The sequence below is a fragment of the Bufo bufo genome, chromosome 1 (genome assembly GCF_905171765.1).
Source record: "Bufo bufo chromosome 1, aBufBuf1.1, whole genome shotgun sequence".
Taxonomy (NCBI): domain Eukaryota; kingdom Metazoa; phylum Chordata; class Amphibia; order Anura; family Bufonidae; genus Bufo; species Bufo bufo.
Window position 1 is genome coordinate 159,145,970 of NC_053389.1, and position 18,129 is coordinate 159,164,098.

Here is an 18,129-nt window from a genome sequence, read left to right on the forward strand (position 1 = left end):
AATCTTGGAGAAATGGAAAACAAAATCAGTGAAGGCCCCTTTACAGTTGGGGATAATTGATTAGATCGAGCAACAAATCAAAGTAGCAGAAGTGTTTTTAATGCAATGAATAACCTGTGTCCCTTTATATCCTATTACAATACAAACTGAGGGAAGCTGTAGATACAAACTGGAAAATCTGCCCAATTCATCAGGCTTCAGTTTTTGCCCTGTTACCAATATTGTGATCGGTCTGACAGATTATCATGTGCATTTACTGCTACCAGCTGTGGCGGCGGCAGCAGAAGGCTCCAATCATCCCCAAATGTCATCACAAGGAACATAGCAAAGGCTCAGGCTCCTGGGGATGGGGTGGGGGATGGCAATATCATGCCATCTATGTGCAATGCTCAGAATAATAAATGGAAAAAATAATGAAATAGTATATATCCCTGACCATCCGAAAATCCAGAATGTTTGATAGCCAGGCAATCTGGTCCCACTGACAGATAAGAGGGATGCTACAGGTGTGAATCCCTCTGAAGGGGTTGTACAGGATGAGAAAAGCATGGCTGCTATCCTGCATAGAAAGGTCACACCTGTCCATGGGTTGTGCCTGATATTGCGGCTTGTGTTTATTGAAGTCTTCAGGCGTGGTGTCATTTCTGGATAAGAAAGTATCCATGTTTTTCTAACCCTGTACTACCAACTTTAAGGGCTCTTGCAAACGGACATGTGCAGCCCGTGCCCCTGTTTTGACCCGAAAAACAGCAGATCCACAATATACGGGCACCGACTGTGTACGCTTCATATCACGGATGTGGACCCATTCACCGGAATGGGTCCGCAATCTGCAAGATATGGAGCAGTGCGGAGACACAGAGCGGAAGCCCACAGAACCACTATGGAGCGCTTCCGTAAGATTTTGGTCCATGCCTCTGCACTGCAAAAAAAAGAAAATAGAACATGTTCTATTTTTTTGCAGTGCAGACTGAATCTTATGGATTGCAGACCCACTGAAGTCAATGGGTCCGCATCCTCAAACGGAAGGCACACTTGCTGGTGCCCGTGCATTGCTGATCCCTATTTGCGGTCCGCAGCACGGGCACAGGGCGCACACGTTTGTGTGCATGAGCCCTAATGGTGTTCGACAGAGACAGCAACAAGACCTTCCGATTAGGCTAGACTACTATTATACTAGTCTCTTTGGCCTAATTTAGGCCACTTGAGAGTAAAGTATGTGCACCCTGACCATTGGTACAGTACAAATAGACTAATTTAATCCTTCTATATAAAAGAACTATTGCACGGGATATGGAGAAGAGAAGGCAAAAAGGAAACTGTACTGGAAGATGGACTGCAAGTTACCAATACCTAAAGCCAAAATTAAACAAATACAATAATGGTATTACATATACAGCAAAATACATAAAAAAATGTATAATAGTAAATAATAAAAATTAACACAAAACGTAAACAAAAAATAAATGCCCCATTTAAAAGTATACAAAAAATATATAAAGTAATAAAAATCCTAAATACAAAATTATAAAATAAATAGTTGAATGCCTATATAAAACCCTAAATAAGAAAAATAAAACAAAATCCTGAATAATGAAATAAAGATAAAATAAGTAAATCAAAAATTAAATCACAAATTTTTATTTTAAAAAAGTATTAAAGTAAGTACAATAAACAAAATGAATGAAATACACTATTTACAGACACTTCAGGATTGACCCAAATTTACATTATATTACAATCTGCAATAAAAAATACTGGATCAAGAGGTCATATCCAGGCTGAACCCCTCTTCCCGTGTCACCTCGGTCTCCTGAGTGTTACCTTTGTGAAGGTAGAAGAGCTGACAGGTTTCCTACAGAGAGAATAAACTGACACATTCCTTAGGCCGGGGGCTCCTTGGTGATTGAAGAAAAGCTTTTATCCTGTGGCTGTCTTCATGCTGTTCCCTTGGCTGAGATTCCAAGTTGATTTTAAAGTATCCCACAGGGCCCTCATCGCTTCCCCTGAGAGCGCCCATTCACTTCAGATGCCAATGTATGAGCAAAAGATGAAGGCTTCCAAATGTCCATTATAGGCTGAGACCATGTGGCAGCCGTAATTCCCCGGGCAGTGGTTTCCAACCTGCAGCTCTCCAGCTGCTGCAAAACTGCAACTCCCAGCATGTCCCGTCCAGCTGCCCACATATAAGTGAGGTTCAGTCACTGAGACATGAGGCACATGGCGTCTCCCACCCAATGATGATACTAGGCCTGCAGTCTTAAAACGACCTTCTGGTTCAAGTAAAAAAATAATCACATTAACTAGAGAACGGTCAGAACACTTACATGGATGCCTCCTTCTCATCTTTTTATCTGCAGATCTGCTAATTCTTGGGCTCCTCTTCTGTCCTCCAAGATGGCCTCACCGCTTCTCAGACCAAGACACTTCCTATTGAGCAGCCCTGCTCATGGATTGGGCAGCACTGTTCACGTGAGCAGTACTGGCCAATCCAAGGGCAGCAGGAAGTGTTTGGGCTACTAAATGTACAGAATGCACAAGGTAGTCTGAGAAGTGGGCTGCCATCTTGAATGGCAGAAGAGAAGCCTGGGAATTGACAGATCCGCAGCTACTGCAATGGAAAGGTGGTAACCATATAGGTGTTCTGTTTGTTCCTCAGTTTATGTGAATTTTTTCTTCTGAATCAGAGGGTCACTTTAAGTATAAAGTCTATGTTGTTTGACAGGATGAATATGCATTGGTACCAAACCCTTTTAAGATTGTAGCCCGAATACAACATGGTAACCTTGGTGCAAAGCAGCATGGTCCAAACCATGGTCTTTCAGGCCATGTCAACCTTCACCATTTTGGCACACACATCTAGATGTTGCACTGACGTAAAATAAATTATTAGGAATTTTTCAGGATGGCTGAGGTATTTTCAATTCACAGCGTATTCAATAATTTACAATGACATTACTTGTCACTTAACAATCAACATAATAGCACAACTGTCCCATAGCCTCCATTATGCTCCAGAGCAGGCAGTCGGTCACTGGTGATTGTAGATGTGTAGTCACCTGTGACGTTCTTCTCATAGGTTTCTCCATCAGTAATAACAGTGATTGATTTCCATATACAGGAAGCTGGAGTTTATTACACGGCACAGGATTTTTATGGGTGCCTAACCATTTAAAGGGGTTGTCCAAGTTATTTTTTTATTGATGACCTATCCTTAGGATAAGTCATCAATATCAGATTGGCGGGGGTCTGACATCGGGCACACCCGCCGATCAGCTGGTTGAAGAGAAAGCGCTGCCTTCTCTTCACTGTTTACCCGCTTGCCGTCAACATTGCAGGTGTAATTACAAGAAGCCGTCTCATATACACTTGAATAGGAACTAGCCATCCCATAGAGGTGAATGGGATGGCTCGTAATTACACCTGCTCACCGCTGCGATGTCACCAGCAAGCAGGTAGACAATAAAGAGAAGGCAGTGCTGGCATGGCTCCTGCCTTCTCTTCAACCAGCTGATCGGTGGGGGTGCCGGGTGTCGAACCCCTGCCAATCTGATATTGATGACCTATCCTGAGAATAGGCCATCAATAAAAATAACTTGGACAAGCCCTTTAACCAGAAAAAGGAAAAATATCTCAGACTCCTATTATACTCACTATCCATCCGCTCAGGCACTGTTCACACTTGTGTTAAATTACCGCAATATATTTCTTGCAACCGTTAGACTAGTTCACATCACCACAATTTTTTTCCGGAAATAACGGAAGTGGATAGGGCACATAACTGAACCGAACGGAGATGAACAGACTCCATTGAGTACAATGAGGCCTGTTTAGTTTCCATCTGTAATCCTGTTTTTTAACCGGACAAAAAAGTCCTGCATGCAGGACTTGTTCGTCTGGTCTTTTTAGTTCAATTTGCCACAGAGACCTCAAACGGAGCCTCCAATGCAGAGGTGAACATGGCTCGCCCTTATGCAATCCGTCTGTCATTGGGCATAAAAGCACATCAGGCTATGTTATTTTAACCACGCAATCCTCTCCTAAAATACTCTGTCCTGCTGTGGGGACCCTTCCCCATCGACCATAAGACTCTTAGTTTGTGACTTCCCACAAGATCAACGCACAACTTTCGTAAATATTCTGTGCTGATGGGACAACAAAGGGCATAAAGGAAGTTACCTTTTAATATGTTGAAAAAAAAAAATAATACATTTCACAATTAACACTGTGAAATTTTATTATAATGTGATTATTCCTGAATCCACAATAAATACCACAGGAGAGGCTGATTGATGTACCGGGCTGTGCCGCCCCTCTCCCTAACAGGACAGATAGCCTTGTCGTTGGCGGACAGAAACAGATAATTAAAATGCATTTGCCAAGAACTTCACATTTATAATGCTGCATTAGTACATTTCTATAGTGAGTATGGCAGTATTGTATTTACTTATTATTTGTGTTTGCAGAGTGCTGTTGCATTGTGTTTGTTTTTGCTTTTGTGCTTTCAGCCATGGGGACGTGCACCTGCGCATTGGGATGTGCTGACTAACCCCCACTTTTTCTTTTCTTTGCGGACAGGACAGATTATATGAGGCACAGAGGAAAGTTACTTTTCTTCGTCAATTTACCATAAGAAAGAAAAAAACACAAAAGAAACGAAATATTTGCTGTGGCTGGACACGGCCAAACATAACATTTATGTTCCCCCCTCCGTAAAAAGGCGCCCGACTTTAAACTACTGTCAAAATGTGCTGAGAAAATGAAGAACAGATGAAGTTAAAGAGAAGGCGCAGACGAGAGGGAAATGTTTGTTTACGAACAGAAAAGAAAAACCGCTACAGAGCGCTCCACCAACAAAGCGGAATGACTACCAGAGCATGACCATCTATCTACTCACTTACTCTCTAAGTGACCCCATATGTCAGCATGTTCTTGTCCTGTTGTCCCATATCAGCATATCTCTCTATTCTCATCCCCAAGTGTCAGCATGTCTGTCTACTATCATCCCCAAGTGCCCTTGTCCTTACTTCCTAGAGTTTGCGTGTCCTTGTCCTGTCACTCCCCCTAGTGTCTGCGTGTCCTTGTCCTGTCACCCCAAGTGTCAGAATGTCCTTCTACTGTCACCCAAGTGTCAGTGTGTTCTTGTCCTTCCCTCCTAGTGTCAGCAGGTCCTTATCCTGCTGCCCCCAAGTATCAGTGTATTCTTGTCCTGTCACCCCCAAGTGTCAGTGTGTCCTTGTCCTGCTGCCCCAAGTATCAGTGTATTCTTGTCCTGTCACCCCCAAGTGTCAGTGTGTCCTTGTCCTGTCACCCCCAAGTGTCAGTGTGTCCTTGTCCTGTCACCCCCAAGTGTCAGTGTGTCCTTGTCCTGTCACCCCCAAGTGTAAGTGTGTCCTTGTCCTGTCACCCCAAATGTCAGTGTGTCATTGTCCTGTCACCCCCAAGTGTCAATGTGTCCTTGTCCTGTCACCCCCAAGTGTCAACGTGTCCTTGTCCTGTCACCCCCAAGTGTCAGTGTGTCCTTGTCCTGTCACCCCAAATGTCAATGTGTCCTTGTCCTGTCACCCCAAATGTCAATGTGTCCTTGTCCTGTCACCCCAAATGTCAATGTGTCCTTGTCCTGTCACCCCAAATGTCAATGTGTCCTTGTCCTGTCACCCCAAATGTCAGTGTGTCGTCCTGGTGTCAGTGTGTCTTTATCCCGTCACTTGCCCTAGTGTCAGCGTGTTCTTATCCTCTCACCCCCAAGTTTCAACGTGTCCTTCTTCTTTCCTCCTAGTGTCAGTGTGTCCTTGTCCTGTCACCCGAAGTGTCAGTACCCCTTCCCCCCCCAGCGCTGACATGAAAACTGTTACTCAGGTTTATGAATATTATCAGCAGTTTTTCTTTATATAAAACAATTGCCACTTGAGTTTTATTGTACATTTGTCAGGAGAAGATGCAGTTGCTGTAGTCATATCGCTGACAGCTCTGGAATCCTGTTTCTTCTCACACACTGGCCTGGTTACAGGATAGGGGGATAGATAAAGAAAGATAGAGGAAAATGAATAGTCCTTGGATCCTCACATGTGCATAACAAGACCTGGATTAGATCATCTGCAGTACGTACAAGTCTGCCTCTGGATCCCCCACCCTGATGTGCTTTAGACTAGCTGTGAGGTCTGTCTGTACACAAACCAGATATATATATATATATATATATATATATATACACACATCCAGAGAATATCCCTATGGTGTTCACTACAGTGTTCAATAAGTTTAATTGATGGAATTTAAAAATAATGTAATGCCCCCTGATGTACAAGAATATAACTACTATAATACTGCCCCCTATGTACAAGAATATAACTACTATAATACTGCTCTTATGTACAAGAATATAACTAGTATAATACTGCTCCTATGTACAAGAATATAACTACTATAATACTGCCCTCTATGTACAAGAATAGAACTACTATAATACTGCTCTTATGTACAAGAATATAACTACTATAATACTGCTCCTATGTACAAGAATATAACTACTATAATACTGCTCCTATGTACAAGAATATAACTACTATAATACTGCTCCTATGTACAAGAATATAACTACTATAATACTGCCCTCTATGTACAAGAATAGAACTACTATAATACTGCTCTTATGTACAAGAATATAACTACTATAATACTGCTCCTATGTACAAGAATATAACTACTATAATACTGCTCCTATGTACAAGAATATAACTACTATAATACTGCCCTCTATGTACAAGAATAGAACTACTATAATACTGCTCTTATGTACAAGAATAGAACTACTATAATACTGCTCTTATGTACAAGAATATAACTTCTATAATACTGCCCTCTATGTACAAGAATATAACTACTATAATAGCCCTCTATGTACAAGAATATAACTACTATAATACTGCCCTCTATGTACAAGAATATAACTACTATAATACTGCCCCCTATGTACAAGAATATAACTACTATAATACTGCCCCCTATGTACAAGAATATAACTACTATAATACTGCCCCCTATGTACAAGAATATAACTACTATAATACTGCTCCTATGTACAAGAATATAACTACTATAATATTGCCCCTATGGGCAACAATATCACTACTATAATACTGTCCCCTATGTACAAGAATATAACTACTATAATACTGCCCTCTATGTCCTCAGTGGTTGGACCTTCACCAATCAAGAAAGAGGGGGCCCCTGTTTTCTCATCATTCAGCTCTACTTCAAGCCCCACTGAAATGAATACAACCAATTTTCAGTTGCAGAAAATTCTACAACAAAATCTGCTGCATGTGAAGACACCCTCATACAGCTTCAACTAAGGGTACAGCTATACACCAAAAACCACAGGTGTAAAAAGAAACTCCTTTAGAACGGCAAAAAGTACAAAAAACAAAAACAAAAAAAAAACACCACTAAAACCTACATCTGAACCCATCCTTAAAAGGTTTCTGTCACCAGATTTATAGAAGCAAAACTGACTAACTTGAGACATGTGTTCGCTGGTCAGCAGAAGCTATCGGTCTTGGTCCCATCCTCATATGTGCAAGCATTTTGGAGAAAAAGGAAGTTTTAATCTAGGCAAATGTGCCCTTAAGGAGGCTCTGCTCTCTCTGCAAATGCCACGCCCCCTGCACTTTGATTGACAGGGCCAGGCCCTGCCAATCGAAGCAGGGAGCGCGCTGAAGTTGCAGACAGAGCAGAACCTCTAAGTTTATTTAAATATATTAAAACTTCCTTTTTCTCAGAAATGCGGGCACAGATCAGCCTGTTTTACTGCCCTTTTACAGGGGCTAATGACTGGCTGAATGAATGTGCGCTCTCAATGATTGTCCCATGTAAGCATGTCCAGTGATCAGCTCATTAGTCACTGATCATATCTTTGGCGTGGTATAAAAAAATTAATAATAAATCAGTGTTTGTCCGCAGGACATCCCCTTGTGTAAATAGGATGAGTGCTGCCAATATACAAATGGGCACAAACGATCGTACTAGCATTCATCCCAATACAGTAAGATGATTGCTCCATTTAAATATACCAAACAAAGTGCAGATCGCAATGCCATATCGTCAAATGGCGCTTGTTTATGGGCAGGCTATCTGCCCATGTAAATGGGCCCTTTAGAGTTGGTAAGCTTGGGCCCAGCAAAGGTTAATGTCCCCTAGTGAGGACTAATAGGTTATTGTGACACAGTCAGCCAGACATTGTGGGCTCTGCTGTGATTATTCTTTTATATAATCATATAAACTTAAAGGGGCTATCCAAGACCTATTATGCCCCCCATATGCCCGGACCGCTCACACAGATAGTACTTACCTCGCTCCCTGGTACCTGTGTTGCTTCTGATGCCGGCACGGCCACCGATGCATCTCCCAGTCGGCGACCGGCTTGGCCAGCAAATAGCAGGCTGCAATGGGAACAAGCCTCCCTAGCATCGCAGGGTGTGACGCTAGGGAGGATGTTTTGATTCGCGCGACGGGGAGATGCAGCGACGGCCGTGCCGGCATCAGAAGCAACGCCAGTACCGGGGAGCGAGGTAAAATCTGTGAGAGGTACATTTTCCTCACAGTGAAAAAATCCTCAGATTAATTTCAATGGGAGACCGCATCTGTTTTTTTCCACGTGGGAAAAAAAAAAAGCAAGGGAAAAGCATGGCCTCATGACCTATCTTGGCGCTGAATCTCCCACTGAAATGAATTGGAAGTGGCAAAAAACACTCAGAACCCTCTTTATGTGTCCGCGTGCCTTAAAAAAGACCCTCTTTTAAAATCAGCCTGATTCTGTGGCGATTTTAAAATTATGGCTTCAAAATCTAAGGCCTCATGCACACGGCCGTTGCCCTGCCGTGGCCGTACTGCGGTCCGCAATACACGGGCACCGGCCGTGTGCTCCCCGCATCACGGATGCGGACCCATTCACTTGAATCCGTGTGCGTTCCGTATTTTGCAGAACGGAACAGCTGGCCCCTAATAGAACAGTCCTATCCTTGTCCGTAATGCGGGCAATAATAGGACATGTTCCATTCTTTAGCGGATCAGACATACGGAAACGGAATGCATCCGTTTCTTTGTGGACCCATTGAAATAAATAGTTCCGCATACGGTCTGGCAAAAAAACGGACACGGAAAGAATATACGTTCGTGTGCATGAGCCCTAAGTGACCTTTTTTTTTTTTTTAATTATGGAACATTGATGTGCTTCTTTGCTTTATATATAAATAATGTACAGCTGATTAAATAACTAAGAATCCCCCCCCCCCCCAAAAAAAAAAAACACAACAGACGCTACTTCCCCCTGGGTATATGAGATTCCTGGAACCCACTGCAAAATATGTACCCGTGTCACTGTATGCAATGTGTCTATTAGAAAGGAATCTCTCTGCAGTCCTATGTAGGATCAGGGGGAATGGGGCCCCTCAAGCACCAGGCCCCGGGTCTATGCATGTCACAGCTGGACACATAGGTGTTACATCTTGTCATTGTTCCTGAGAAGTGACGTCTATTAGTACAAAGTTTACCAAAGTCCTGAGCCACCGAGTAAATACTGACACTTTGTTTCCTTGTAAGATTGATGGAAAGTAACCGCCAACCCTCAAGGGTTAAACGAACAAAGACTCCAGAAAAGGGGGAAATGTGAACTTCTATGGGCTCCCCTATGTCTCCATTCACAGGCCAGACATAGCTCCCAGGCCCAGAAAGAGCAGCCCAGCACAATCACCCTGTGTTCACCCCCACCCGGGTGTCTGTAGGTGCTTGCTATGAAGTGGATGACTGCAAGAGGTCAAACTAAAGCAAGATATATGGCCATGGAAATGACACCAGCCCACACCTCTATCCTGCTGTCCCCCACTGCTAGGAAAGGCCTGGAAAGCCGCAGGGTACTGAGAGGGAGAGCTAGGGTTGCAAATGTGTAAGAGTTCCTTTTTTATTCCTTGCATTTGTCTGCCAGGACCCTGCAGAGATACAGTCTAGACCTGAAAGAGACTCCAAACAATGCACAACTGGCAAGAGGCTTGGGGGGCGATCTCCGCTCCCCCCAGTAGGTGACATGGCAGCGCTGACAAAGAAAAGCTAAAACAAAAAAATCTCCCTGCCACACATTGTATCAAGTAAATGTAAACAATCCCCAAATGTTACATTACATCCCCCCCTCCCCAAGATAGAGCTATAATAGGGGTACTGGGGCTGTGGGAGATTAAAGGAACTTCAGGTTCTTCAGCTTTTGCCATGGGCTAGTTGAGCCTGCTGAGGGTTGTAGTCATACAGCAGCATGCATATGTATAGGATGGAATAGTATAGGCTTATTTATTCAGCTGGACAAAAGTAACAGAAAATAATAACATCTGCTCCATTCATAAAAGATGGACTACACTCCACCAATGCAGGAGAGGATGATGAGGACACATGGGCACTACATCACACACTTTCCTGCATTTTTCATTGTAATGTTCTGCAACCTGTGACTCTTTTGCTGTTGTGAAACTACAACACCAATCATTGTGTCAAAGCCTACTGGGAGCTATAGTTCCACTACAGCTGGAGAGGCAGAGGTTGCCCGGCATTTGCTGCACTGTCTAACCCATACAATAATAATAAGGCCTCATGCACTCGGCCGTATTTTGGATAAGCGCCCAATATGCATTTAAAAACCTATTTGTTTTCATGGGTCCACAAAAAAAAAAAAATAATTATGGGCAGCACACGGATGTCCCCCATGTGCTGTCCGCATCTGCATGTCCATCCTGAAAATGATACAACATGTCCTATTCTTGTCCATTTTGCGGAAGAGAATTACGGTTTCTATGACTGGGACTGAGAAAAAAGTGGATAGAATACAGAAGGTTATGTGTATTTTGCAGATCTGCGGTTTGCGGACCGCTAAACGGATACGGTCATGTGCATGTAGTCTAATAATTAGTGTTGAGCGAACTTTGTGTTTCAAGTTCGGCGTACAAGGTTCGGGTTATCTAAGAATTCCATTATGGATTCCACTACCACAGACCATAAGGGTCCATTCACACGTCCGCATCCGTTCCGCAATATCGGGAATGGGTGCGGACATTCTCAATGGGGCAGAAATGGATAAGGAGAGCACACTATGTGCTCTCCGAATCCGCATTTCCGGAGCGCGGCCCCGAACTTCCGGGCTGCGGCTCCGCAAAAAAAATAGAACATGTCCTATTCTTGTCCGCAATTGCGGACAAGAATAGGCAGTTCTATGGGGGGTGCCGGCCGGGTGTACTGCGCACCCGCAATACACTACGGATGTGTGAATGGACCCTTACTTATATGGTCCGTGATAGCAGAAGCCATAATAGAATTCTTAGATAACCCAAACCTTTTACGCCGAACTTGAAACACAAAGTTCGATCATCCCTAATAATAATAATAATAATAATAATAATAATAATATAAAAAAAAAGTAGAAAATTGTACAGGAAGCACAAATGACTATAAAACAGTAATAACCATACAATATAAGGAGTTGCAGAGCATATTCCGACCCTACTTAAATAGATTGTAAGCTCTGTGACAATAAACTCTCTCTATTTTTGTATTATGGAAGCACTTACCTCTGACACCGGCTCTCTTTGCCCATAGGATCTGAGATTAATCCCAGAGTACATCACTTATAGTAAATCCAAACAAGAAGAAAGTTCAAGCCAGAAGAACCTTAGCTAAAACCCTAAACCAGGAGATCCCACAAGCCAAGTCCAGAAAAGAGGATTCCCTCAGGACAAGCCCAAACCAGGAGACCCCTCAAGCCAAGTACAGAGGGGGATCCTCTCAGAACAAGCCGAAACCAGGAGACCCCTCAAACGAAGTCCAGAGAAGGGGATTCTCTCAGGACAAGCCCAAGCAGGAGAATTCCTTGGGATAACTCCGAGCCAAGGGATCCCCCTAGGACAAGTCCAGCCCCAGATACGAGGTCAGCGCAGAGACTGTGCAGTGAGCAGGAACTTCTCAGTTACTTTGTGAAGTAGCAATCCTTTGTATGAAGTCCCTGGCGGACAGAGCTCCTGGTCCCAGTTCTGGTCCTCCTGGTCTGGGGGATCTGGAGCCCTCTCTTCATGCCAGCAGAAGGGTGCTCAGGTGTGATGGGATCTATACCCCAAGAAGAGGCACTGACTGCCTGCAGCGTCCGCGACCAACTCTCGGGAGAAGTGACTGGGAAGAAGGTAGAGGAGGAGGAGAAGGGAGCTGGGGGTGGAGGAAGCTGTGAGGGGTGGACTTTGTGTGGGAAAGACCCTCTATCCCTAATACACCTCAGAAACCCCTTCAGTGCCGGGACGATAAAAAGTGTTAATGGCCCTATACCCCTCCCCCACCTTAATTCCTTCTAGGTAAAGGGTCGTCCTACACTGACCTCTCACTCCCAGGAATGACAGCTTGGGGCAAATGACATTACATTCAGAGCATGCATTCCAGCGACACCCTGCAGTACCTAAAATACACGTGCACCTACCTGCACCGTCTCTAATGTATCTGATCTATGATCTCCTCTTAAATATAAAGCTGATACTTGGGGTACAGGACAATGACATCTGGGGTACAGGACAATGACATGCTAATACTCGGGGTACAGGACAATGACACACTGACACTAGGGGTACAGGACAATGACACACTGACACTTGGGGTACAGGACAATGACACACTGATTCTTTGGGTACAGGACTTTACACTGTAACACTTGGGGTACAAGAAAATGACACACACACTTGGGGTACAGGACAATGACACGCTGAGATCTGGGGTACAGGACAGTTACACTCTGACACTTGGGGTACAAGAAAATGACACACACACTTGGGGTACAGGACAATGACACGCTGACACTTGGGGTACAGGACAATGACAAACTTACATTTGGGGTACAGAACAAGGACACACTACACAATGATACCTGAAATAGGACAATGACACTATTAGGACAATGACACTCACACTTGGGGGTCATCGTAACGGCTTATTCAGACAGGTGTTGTAAAATTCATTCATGTTCATGACACACGGCCACTTGGGGAAAAGGACAATGACGCCCTAAGATTTAGGGTACAAGACAATGACACACTGACACTTGCGGCACAGGACAATGACATGCTAATACTAGGGGTACAGGACAATAACACACTAACAGATGGCGTGAAGGATACTGACACTTGGGGTCCAGGATAATGACACGCTAACACTAGGGGTACAGGACAATGACACACTGACACTAGGGGTACAGGACAATGACACACTGACACTTGGGGTACAGGACAATGACACACTGACACTAGGGGTACAGGACAATGACACACTGACACTTGGGGTACAGGACAATGACACGCTAACACTTGGGGTACAGGACAATGACACACTGACATTTGGGGTACAGGACAATGACACACTGACACTAGGGGTACAGGACAATGACACACTGACACTTGGGGTACAGGACAATGACACACTGACACTTGGGGTACAGGACAATGACACACTGACATTTGGGGTACAGGACAATGACACACTGACACTAGGGGTACAGGACAATGACACACTGACACTTGGGGTACAGGACAATGACACGCTAACACTTGGGGTACAGGACAATGACACACTGACACTTGGGGTATAGGACAATGACACACTGACACTTGGGGTACAGGACAATGACACACTGACACTTGGGGTACAGGACAATGACACACTGACACTAGGGGTACAGGACAATGACACACTGACATTTGGGGTACAGGACAATGACACACTGATACTAGGGGTACAGGACAATGACACACTGACACTAGGGGTACAGGACAATGACACACTGACACTAGGGGTACAGGACAATGACACACTGACACTTGGGGTACAGGACAATGACACGCTGACACTAGGGGTACAGGACAATGACACGCTAACACTTGGGGTACAGGACAATGACACACTGACACTTGGGGTACAGGACAATGACACACTGACACTAGGGGTACAGGACAATGACACACTGACACTAGGGGTACAGGACAATGACACACTGACACTAGGGGTACAGGACAATGACACACTGACACTAGGGGTACAGGACAATGACACACTGACACTAGGGGTACAGGACAATGACACACTGACACTTGGGGTACAGGACAATGACACGCTAACACTTGGGGTACAGGACAATGACACACTGACACTTGGGGTACAGGACAATGACACGCTAACACTTGGGGTATAGGACAATGACACACTGACACTAGGGGTACAGGACAATGACACACTGACACTAGGGGTACAGGACAATGACATGCTGACACTTGGGGTACAGGACAATGACACACTGACACTAGGGGTACAGGACAATGCCACACTGACACTTGGGGTACAGGACAATGACACGCTAATACTAGGGGTACAGGACAATGCCACACTGACACTTGGGGTACAGGACAATGCCCCACTGACACTTGGGGTACAGGACAATGACACGCTAACACTTGGGGTGGTAGAACTATAACACACTTAGTACAAAACAATGACACGCTGACACTAGGGGTACAGGACAATGACACACTGACACTAGGGGTACAGGACAATGACACGCTGACACTTGGGGTACAGGACAATGACACACTGACACTAGGGGTACAGGACAATGACACACTGACACTAGGGGTACAGGACAATGACACGCTGACACTTGGGGTACAGGACAATGACACGCTAATACTAGGGGTACAGGACAATGCCACACTGACACTTGGGGTACAGGACAATGACACGCTAATACTAGGGGTACAGGACAATGCCACACTGACACTTGGGGTACAGGACAATGACACGCTAACACTTGGGGTGGTAGAACTATAACACACTTAGTACAAAACAATGGCACACTGACACGTGGGGTACAGAGCAATGACATGCTAACACTAGGGTGACATCACAGTGACACTTCAGGACTATGGTGTGTGCAGGGATATTGGGGAGAACACATTGGAGCAGGACGCATCCTGCACACAGCCCTCTTTTCATATACTACAAGGGCCAGAAGCTGAGGCCGCTGCATTCCAGGACTTGCCCTGTGGGTGTGTTCAGCAGCGGAAGCTCGTGCATTGCAGCCTGTGTGCTACATTTGTGTTTTATCCTGCAGTCCTTTGAAGTCACCAAGAGGAAGAACAGGAAAAAAAAACCGGCCCTGCAGGCACATGAATAGCTCCAGTATCTCCAGAGAGGCTGCACTAGATAAATCCCAGCACTGGGGAGGCCCGCACTGTTTAGGTGCTCAGCAGTTCCCGCTCTGATGGGAAAATCATTTACAAAAGGCAACCATAGGATGTGAAACACCGGGTTCATATTCCGCCGATATTGTAACAAAGAAAAAAAAAAAAAAGAACGCTTGTGTGTCCCGCGTTTCATATTTCCCATAGACCTTCAGCTTAGGCTACTTTCACACTCGCGTTTTGGCTTTCCGTTTGTGAGATCCGTCATGGGCTCTCACAAGCGCTCCAAAACGGATCAGTTTGCATTCTAATCCATTCTGAATGGAAAAGGATCCGCTCAGAATGCGTCAGTTCAGTCTCCATTCCGCTTTGGAGCGTTTTGGTGTCCGTCTGATGAAACTGAGCCAAACGGATCCGTCCTGGAACACAATGTAAGTCAATGGGGACGGATCCGTCTTGGCTATGTTAAAGATAATACAAACGGATCCGTTCTGAACGGATGCAGACGGTTGTATTATCTGAACGGATCCGTCCATGATGGATCCGCACAAAACGCGAGTGTGAAAGTAGCCTAACAAAATAGCAGAAAAATGCAGGCAAAAAGCTCCATCATTCTGAAGCCACGCTATCTCCTGAACTATGGTCTTGGTCCTTACCCCGGGTGATATACATTTATGTGGTTCGCTGTTTCTTTTTCTCACGTAGTAAAGTTCCAGTCTTGATGTCTAGACACTAGATCCTGAGGAGAGTAAGCCTAGTAAACACAATCACCATGGTAATAGGAGGTGGCCGCGTTCCCATGAAAGATGGCCGCCGTGTTGTGAATGAAGACAATTCGCTGTGTGTACTCAGCACACAACTATATAAATAGCTGCTGCTGTTTTAGGCTTTTCCTGTCAAAGGATTCCACAGGCTAAGAATAAAATAAACACAGGCCGGGCCACAAATAGCAGCCGGGCAGATAGTGCGCTGCCTTGCGCCTCTCCTGGTACGAATCCAAGTAAGCCATTGCCATTAGAGGGAGCAAATGTCATCCTGAAGGACAGCAGCAAAAATGTATTAGGATTAAAAGATGGTAGGTTCACAGAGTCTCAAAGTAAATGGTGTGTAGGTGTCACTGTCTGGGATGTCCAGCAGAGGGCACTGTTATGGGGTAACACTGGTAGCACAGTGGGGGTGATTTATCAAACTGATGTAAAGGGAAACTGGTTTAGGGCTCATGCGCACGACCACGCCGTGTTTTGTGGACCGCAGATTGCAGATCCGCAAAACACGGATGCCGTCAGTGTTTGTTTTACGGAATGCGTCACCCATAATAAAAATGCCTAGTAGAAATGTTCTATTTTATGTGGCCCCATGGAACGGAGCAACACTGAGTGCCGTCCGCATCTTTTGCGGCCCCATTGAAGTGAATGCGGCCCCATTGAAGTTTGCGGCCCCATTCACTTCAATGGGGCCGCAAAAGATGCGGACGGCACTCAGTGTTGCTCCATTCCATGGGGCCGCATAAAATAGAACATTTCTACTAGGCATTTTTATTATGGGTGGCGCATTCCGTAAATTGCGGAACGAACACTGACGGCATCCCTGTTTTGCGGATCTGCAATCTGCGGACCACAAAACACGGCGTGGTCGTGTGCATGAGCCCTAAACCAGTTTCCCTTTACATCAGTTTGATAAATCACCCCCACTGTGCTACCAGTGTTACCCCATAACAGTGCCCTCTGCTGGACATTGCATCCAAGCCGCGGAACCAAACAGCGTTCGTGTGCATGAGCCCTTAGGCTTGGTTCACATCACCGTTCCATTTTCCGTTCTTATGATCCATCAGAAGAACAGAAAAACAAAACAGATCCTGTATTTTAAGGCGGAAATGGCTAAAACGGATGCAAAGTGTGCATAACAGATGCTCAGGATCTGTTTTTTTTACAGGATCTGATTTTTATTTTTACAGAATCCTTTTCTCTTCTTTTCTTCTGATGGATCAGAAGACCGGAAAATGAAACAAAGATGTAAACCTAGTCTAAGTTGCCCATAGCAACCAATCAGATTCCGTCTTCATTTTTTAAAGGAGCTCTGAAAGATGAAAGGTGGAGTCTGGTTGCTATGGGCAACTAAGCCAGTTTTCCTTTACACCAGTTTGATAAATCTCCCCCAGTATACTTACCTGTAGGTGGTAGGGACCATGTAAAAGGACTGTGGTGGGGTCCTTCTAATGATTTTGGAGTACAAGCACCTCTTTGTTGTGAAAATGATTCATAAGGCGTAATCGCAAGAATATTCCATTCATTTTCAACTTCTTTGTTCCTCTTTGCTTCTGAGGTGTCCCTTTTTCCTTGGGCTGGTCCCCCAAATCCTCCTCTGTTCCAGCTGGGTTTTCTTGTCGTTACTGCAGTGGCGACGTGCCCGTATACTGCATATGACAGCTGCAGCCAATCACCGGCCTCAATGGTCATTTTCTGTATACCGCCTAGGTTGGCTCCAGAGGTCACACGTGGTATATTTGTATGTCATGGCTGCAGTAGTGGAGATAAGTGATGACCAGTTCGCATTGTTCGCCTGCGAACACATGCGGGCTGCCATCTTTTCTCACAAGTTCGGCGAGGCACAGGTAAGCCCTTACCTGTGCCTGTGCCGCGAGCCGGTCTGAAACAAATGCGATCAGCGGGAGCAGGCAGTTCCGAGAACAGCCCGATGAAGGCCCCCGGCAGCTGTTCTCGGAACTGCCTGCTCCCGGTCACCGCATTTGATTTCAGACCAACTCGTGCACATGCACAGGTAAGGGCTTACCTGTGCATCGCCGGACTTGTGAGAAAAGATGGCAGCCCGCATGTGTTCGCGGGCGAACAATGCGAACTGGCCATCACTGGTGGAGAGCATAAGAGCC

General features: G+C 45.0%; 1 protein-coding gene across 5 annotated transcripts in view; it reads right to left on the bottom strand.

Annotated features, from left to right (window-relative positions):
- Window positions 1-18,129, bottom strand: part of CDON (cell adhesion associated, oncogene regulated) — a 123,453-nt gene that overhangs the window by 35,166 nt on the left and 70,158 nt on the right. Inside the window, exon 1 of one of the 5 annotated variants that reach the window (XM_040431096.1) lies at window positions 11,607-12,181. The exons of the other annotated variants lie outside the window; for them this stretch is intronic. The gene's annotated coding sequence lies outside the window, so the exon portion shown is untranslated. Of the gene's footprint in view, window positions 1-11,606; window positions 12,182-18,129 lie in introns of those variants that run through there. 5 annotated transcript variants of the gene reach the window in all.